This window comes from Chiloscyllium plagiosum, chromosome 21, assembly GCF_004010195.1.
Source record: "Chiloscyllium plagiosum isolate BGI_BamShark_2017 chromosome 21, ASM401019v2, whole genome shotgun sequence".
Taxonomy (NCBI): Eukaryota; Metazoa; Chordata; class Chondrichthyes; order Orectolobiformes; family Hemiscylliidae; genus Chiloscyllium; species Chiloscyllium plagiosum.
The window spans coordinates 53054440-53060627 of record NC_057730.1 but is presented as its reverse complement, the minus strand read 5'-3'; positions in this window follow the sequence as shown (position 1 = coordinate 53060627).

Below are 6188 nucleotides of genomic sequence, written 5' to 3'. Positions count from 1 at the left end.
AAGCACTGAACAAGGCAGGAAAAGCCAATAAGATTTGTAGAGCTATATATTCGATTTAAAAAGCTTGAAAACTGTAAACCGCTCTGGCATAGTCAATAATACAATGAAAGCTTTATTAGAGAATTCAGTATAGTACTACGTAGAAACATAGCAACTTTGAAGGTAGGAGCAGGAGGAGGCCATTCGGCCCTTCGAGCCTGCTCTGCCTATCATCACAATCATGACTGATTGTCCAACTCAGTAGTCCAATCCTGCTTTCTCCCCATAACCTTTGATCCCATTCGCCCCACGTGCTAGATCTAGCTGCCACTTGAACACATTCAATGTTTTGGCATTAACTCCTTCCTGTGGTAATGAATTCCACAGGCTCCCCACTCTTTGGGTGAAGAAATGTCTCCTCATCTCCGTCTTAAATGGCTCACCCCGAATCCTCAAACTGTGACCCCAGGTTCTGGATATATCCACCATCGAGAACATCCTCCCTGCATCTACCCTGTCTAGTCCTGTTAGATTTTACAAGTCGACAGAACAAGTTAAAAAGAGTGGGAAGTAAAGGGAATATTGCTACGCTGTTGTGGTACCGAATCTAGTAAAGGTCAACAATCAATCAGTGACAGTGAATTAAAGAATATAAGCTAAAAGAGCTAGAGATGTAAAGCAATGTTGGAATGATACAAATTTAAAATACCTTTATAGTAATAAGATTAATCAGCACACTGAGCATCAGGGAGGTGACCCTTTATCAGAGCAGTCTCTCAAATTTAAACACTAAGGCTGGAGCTGAACAAGTAAATTTATTCTTATACTCTGTGAGTCTGTTGTAGATGATGTTATTAACAGACAAAGCATCAGAATCTGGAGGTGGGAAAGAATTCAATTTAAGCTTTTAAAGGGAGCAGCTGTATCTGTAGGACCTCTGTAAGGTCCTATTGATTATAACTTGCCAATTGTAATTGTACATTTAAAATAAAACATTGGAGTTTGTCAGAAAGAGTTAAGAGCCAATCACTTTACTGTTGAGTTGGAGTCAAGTGTGGGCTAGAATGGGTAGGGAGGGCCTTTCCTAGCCGGATGGGTTTTGGCATCAATGGGCAGTGGTTACCGTCATTGAGACAATGAGGACGGCAGATGCTGGAGAGTCAGAGTCAATAAAAATGTGGAGCTGGAAAAGCGCAGCAGGTCAGGCAGCATCCGAGGAGCTGGAGAGTCTGTCCTGCCTGAAATGTCAACTCTCCTGCTCTTTCAATGCTGCCTGTCCTGCTGTGCTTTTTCCAGCACCACAGAGGCATTATTGACATGGTTACCATCAGCCTAGCGTCTTACGCTGGATTTCTTCTGAACTCTATTTTCCCCATCCACCAGGGTGGATTGCAAACCCATGTCACTGGAACATTAGCCTGGGGTCCTGGATTGTTAGCTCAGTGATGCTCCCAGGACACCACTCCCTCCTTCGCACAGTTTTATGCATTAAACCTACCTTTTAATCTAAGGACAGTTATTACTCTCCGGTGGTGTATCCTCCATCACTGGTCACTAAATGAACCCAACAGAAAGCAAAGCCAAAGCAGGATTGATGGTAGCGAATGACCTTGCACAGCCCCCCGCCCCGAGCTCTGCCAACTGGGTAAAGGTGGCCAATACCATCAGGTGCCAGCATCGGGTCATTTGGGGCCATGCCCCATCATCCTGTCTCATGAGGCCATTTTCCTTCCCACTGTGGTCAGCGAGAGGAACTTGCAGGAACAGGAGAGACAGTCCATGTGACAGAGCTCAGCTGAGGTTAACCAACACAACACCCAATGCCTGAAGGAGATCTCTGAACAAGAGGCGTTGTACTTTGGCCTTGTCTATCAGTCTCTAGAGCTTGTGGAACCTGCTACCAGTCCATCGTGACCCGTGTTTACACAATTAGATTATAATGCTTTAATCTTGGCGCTGAAATAGTCCCTAACTTCTGGGAGTAACAGAAGGCTTTGCATGGTTTCGAGTCAACTGTCTATATTTTTAAGGACACGATTCAATTATTTGACTGAGCTAGTATGACTTTGATCATCGTTAGTAGATCATCCAATCAAACAATCATGGAGGGTAGTGTAGCTGCCCCTTCACCACCTCCCTGCTCACCATCCAAGGGCCGAAACAGTCTTTTCAGGTGAAGCAGCATTTCACCTGCATCTCCTCCAACCTTGTGTATTGCATTTGCTGCACCCAACATGGCCTAGTCTACATTGGAGAAACCAAACTCAGACTAAGTAACCGCTTTGTGGAACACCTCCAAGCTGTGTGCAAGCAGGACCCCAACCTTTCCATAGTCAGTCATTTGAGCACAGCGTCCTGCTTGCATACCCATGTTTGTCTTCGGCATGTAGTTTTCCAGTGAATCACAGCACAAACTGGAGGAACAGCAGCTCATCTTCAGACTAGGCATTTTACAGACTGACTACTGAGTTCAATACCTTTAACTTGTGAACCAATTCCCATTTCTTCCCATTTCGTTTAGCTTTACTTGTTGCATTCTCTGTCACAATGTCCTCCCCACGCTACCCCCCACCCCCACCCCCCCAACTCCAATGGAACTGACTGTGCCTTCAAACCTGGCAATTAGACACATCACTGTTCTGCCATTCTCACATCCGATCACTCACCCTGAACTATCAACATCCTTTCTCATCAGCACCCGACACACACTACCCCCACCGCCCCCCAAGTTACAGCAGAAATGCTGTCCCCTCCACACTTCACCTCAGCTCTGATGAAGAATTTTCTAGACTGGAAAGGTGAGCTTGCTCTCTCCCCATGGACGCTGCCTGACCCGCTGTGATCTCCAGTCTGTTGTTTTCACAACAATAGGGAAATACTGTTTCCAGTTTCACATAACAGATTTATAATCCAAAAGCATGGAATCTCTTCAATCCCGTTATGGAGCTCAGTAAAGAAATAGCAGTGTTAGGGTCGAGAGCGTGGTGCTCGAAAAGCACAGCAGAATCCTGTTGAAGGGCCTATGCCCGAAACATCGATTCTCCTGCTCCTTGGATGCTGCCTGGCCTGCTGTGCTTTTCCAGCACCACACTCTCGACTCTGATCTCCAGCACCTGCACTCCTCACTTTCTCCAAGGGATGTTTTGAGGACAGCCCCAGAGCATTTCCAGTGTCACCCAGCTGGCACTGAGCTTCCATTGAGCTGGTAAGCATTTCAGAAGGCAGGTCAATCTGCAGTCACCAACCCAGGAGTTTCCCTTGTCCGGGGGTAGGGGCGGACTGGGGAATGAACCACATGGGCTTTGAATGAAACTCAATGCCACTCTCACAGTCACCATTACTGAGATCAGCTTCACATCCCAGATTTTAGTAATTATTTAAATTCATGTTCCAGAAACTGGAGTGAGATTTAGTCTCCAGGCCATTGGACCGTGGGAGGGGGAGTAACCCAGTGTCATTACCAATCCACTACATCCAGCCTGGGGACCTCTACACAGCACGTAATGTTCAGTTTCATTTTGTTGTCTTAGTCTTTGAAAACTATGGCAAATAATGTTTATCTCCAGAGAGGCTAAACAAAATGCACTCTCAGTATCTATTGATGTGGAGGTGCCGGTGGATGACTAGCCTGGCTAAGGTCAGAAATCACACGACACCAGGTTACAGTCCAACAGGTTTATTTGAAATCACAAGCTTTCGGAGCGTTGCCCATTTGTCACGAGCAGTTCTCCTTTGAAGGAGCAGAGCTCCAAAAGCTTGTGATTTCAAATAAACCTGTTGGACTATAACCAGGTGTGATTTCTGACAGTATCTATTGATCCTTTGATGTGTTCTCCTTTGTTAAGTCATTCATCCACTTGGTGGGCGGCACGGTGTCTCAGTGGTTAGCACTGCTGCCTCACAGCACCAGGGACCCAGGTTCGATTCCAGCTTCAGGCGACTGACTGTGTGGAGTTTGCACGTTCTCCCCGTGTCTCTGTGGGTTTCCTCCGGGTGCTCTGGTTTCCTCCCACAGTCCAAAGATGTGCAGGTCAGGTGAATTGGCCATGGTAAACTGCCTGTCGTGTTCAGGGAACTGAAAGTGCTTATTTGGATATGTAGGTGAGATGCACCGGTCAGGGTAAATGTAGGACAGTGGGGGATGAGTCTGGATGGGATACTCGTTGGAGGGTCGGTGTGGACATGTTGGGCCAAATGGCCTTTTCCCACACTGAAGGGATTGTATGAAATCTCATTCGGATCTCTGAATGGTCACTGAAAGATATAACCTTCAGGAATGGGTGCAGGGTTTGTGAACATTTCGTTGAGAAAATTTGATAGATGCAGGATCAGAGATCTGAATCAAACCAGGGTGGGATTTGAACGATGTTTCAGAACGTTTCAGTCACGACATGAATATTTCAACCCCCAGGCAGAGTAAACCGAGCCACCTCCACCTGGCCCAGCAAAGTACTCGCTCTGACTACATCTCAAATGACAGGAACAAAGTTCCAACAAACACAGTGGAAGGGCATGAGTCTATGTACAAATTGAATTTTGCAAATTGCTTTTGATTTAATGAAAACAGGATATTACTGCAAAACAAACATTCCTAATCAGATTAATTCCGTGCTCCTCATAAGTATTTATAAATCCGATGGAACAGCTTTGGTAAAAGTCACCTTCCTGCAAAATAATATGTGACTGGATGGCTCTTTGTGTGCAGTTTTCCAATCAGTAGCTCCCCACCCTCCTGAGCTGGAAGGCACACTCCTGGGGTCATTTCATGGGTTTCATTTGGCCAGCTGAGGTGTGTCCTTACTGTGGTGGGAAGGACATGGTGGTCACTTTGTGAGCTGCCTGACCACTTGTAGCTAGTGTTATGCACCAGACCAGACCCCCTCAAAATAAATTAAGACGATAGCCTGGTTATTTTAAAGGTAAATGTCAGGTGCTGTGTTCCAGATACAATTCGATTGGTCAAGTTACTCAATGTTAAGCAAAACACAATTTATTCAAACAAAGGAGGATTCTGGGTAATCCAAGATGGAGGACAGGAAAAATTTCTGGCTGTAAGAGCTGCTCCTTTTTTTTTTGAGGTATTTTCGGTGCTGGAGATGATTTCCTCGAATTCCAGAAGCAGCAATTCCTGTTTTATATGCTGTTGCATTGTTTTGGAACTTTGGAAAAAAAAGTCAAAACAACAGCAGTTTTAAAAGGGAGAAGAACAGACAAACAAAGCGCACGGTTAGGACAGTGCAGGAGAGACAGAGAGAGAGAGAGAGAGAGAGAGAGAGCCTGCACAGTTACCGCCTTTGCTGTTTGAATTCACATATCGCTGGACATTGGAGTGCATCTGGGAAAATTAACAAACAGTGAAATTCACAACTAATCTTGGAGGAACTGTTGGGCAAAGTTCACAGCACAGAATCAGATAAGTGTATTGTTGTTTCAAGTGTGACCTACAGAAAGTCTGCAGTAGTGAGTAGAATGGGTTCTTTCTTGATTATGTTTTTGGAGATATGTCTCTTGAGTAAACTTAAAATATAAACCATAACTATTCATTTAACCTAGGGCAGTGTTTGTGGAGGAATAAGATAGTGTTATTTTCTGGGTCTGTAGATTGTGAAGAAGCAAAAACGGCATTTGGTAGGGTGATATGTGCTTCTTGTCAGATGTGGGAGTTTAAAGAGAGTCTAAGGGTTACTGTGGATTATATCTGCCGTAAATGCTGTTGGTTGCGAATCTTATCAAATTGAATGGATCGGTTGGAGAGACAGTTAGAAGCAATGAGGAATTTGCAACAGTATGTCATGGATGGCAGTTATAGGAAGGGGGCAAGTCTCAGATACAGTCACATAGATGGGTCAACTCCAGGAAGGGTAAGAGAGGTGGGCAGCTAGTGCAGGAGTCTGCTGTGGCTAACCCCATTTCAAACAGGTATGCTGTTTTGGAAAATGTATGGGGGGGGGAATTGATTCTCAGGGGAACATAGCATGAACAGCCAAGTTTCTGGTATTGAGACTGGCTCTCTGCAACGAGGGATAAGTCGGGTTCCAAGAGATCAATTGTGTTAGGGGATTCTCTAGTTCGAGGTACAGACAGATGTTTCTGTGGCCAGCAGAGAAAAAGCAGAATGGTGTGTTGTTTCCCTGGTGCCAGGATCAAGGATGTCTCAGAGAGGGTGCAGAATGTTCTCACAGGGGAGAGGGGCCAGCAAGAGGTCATTG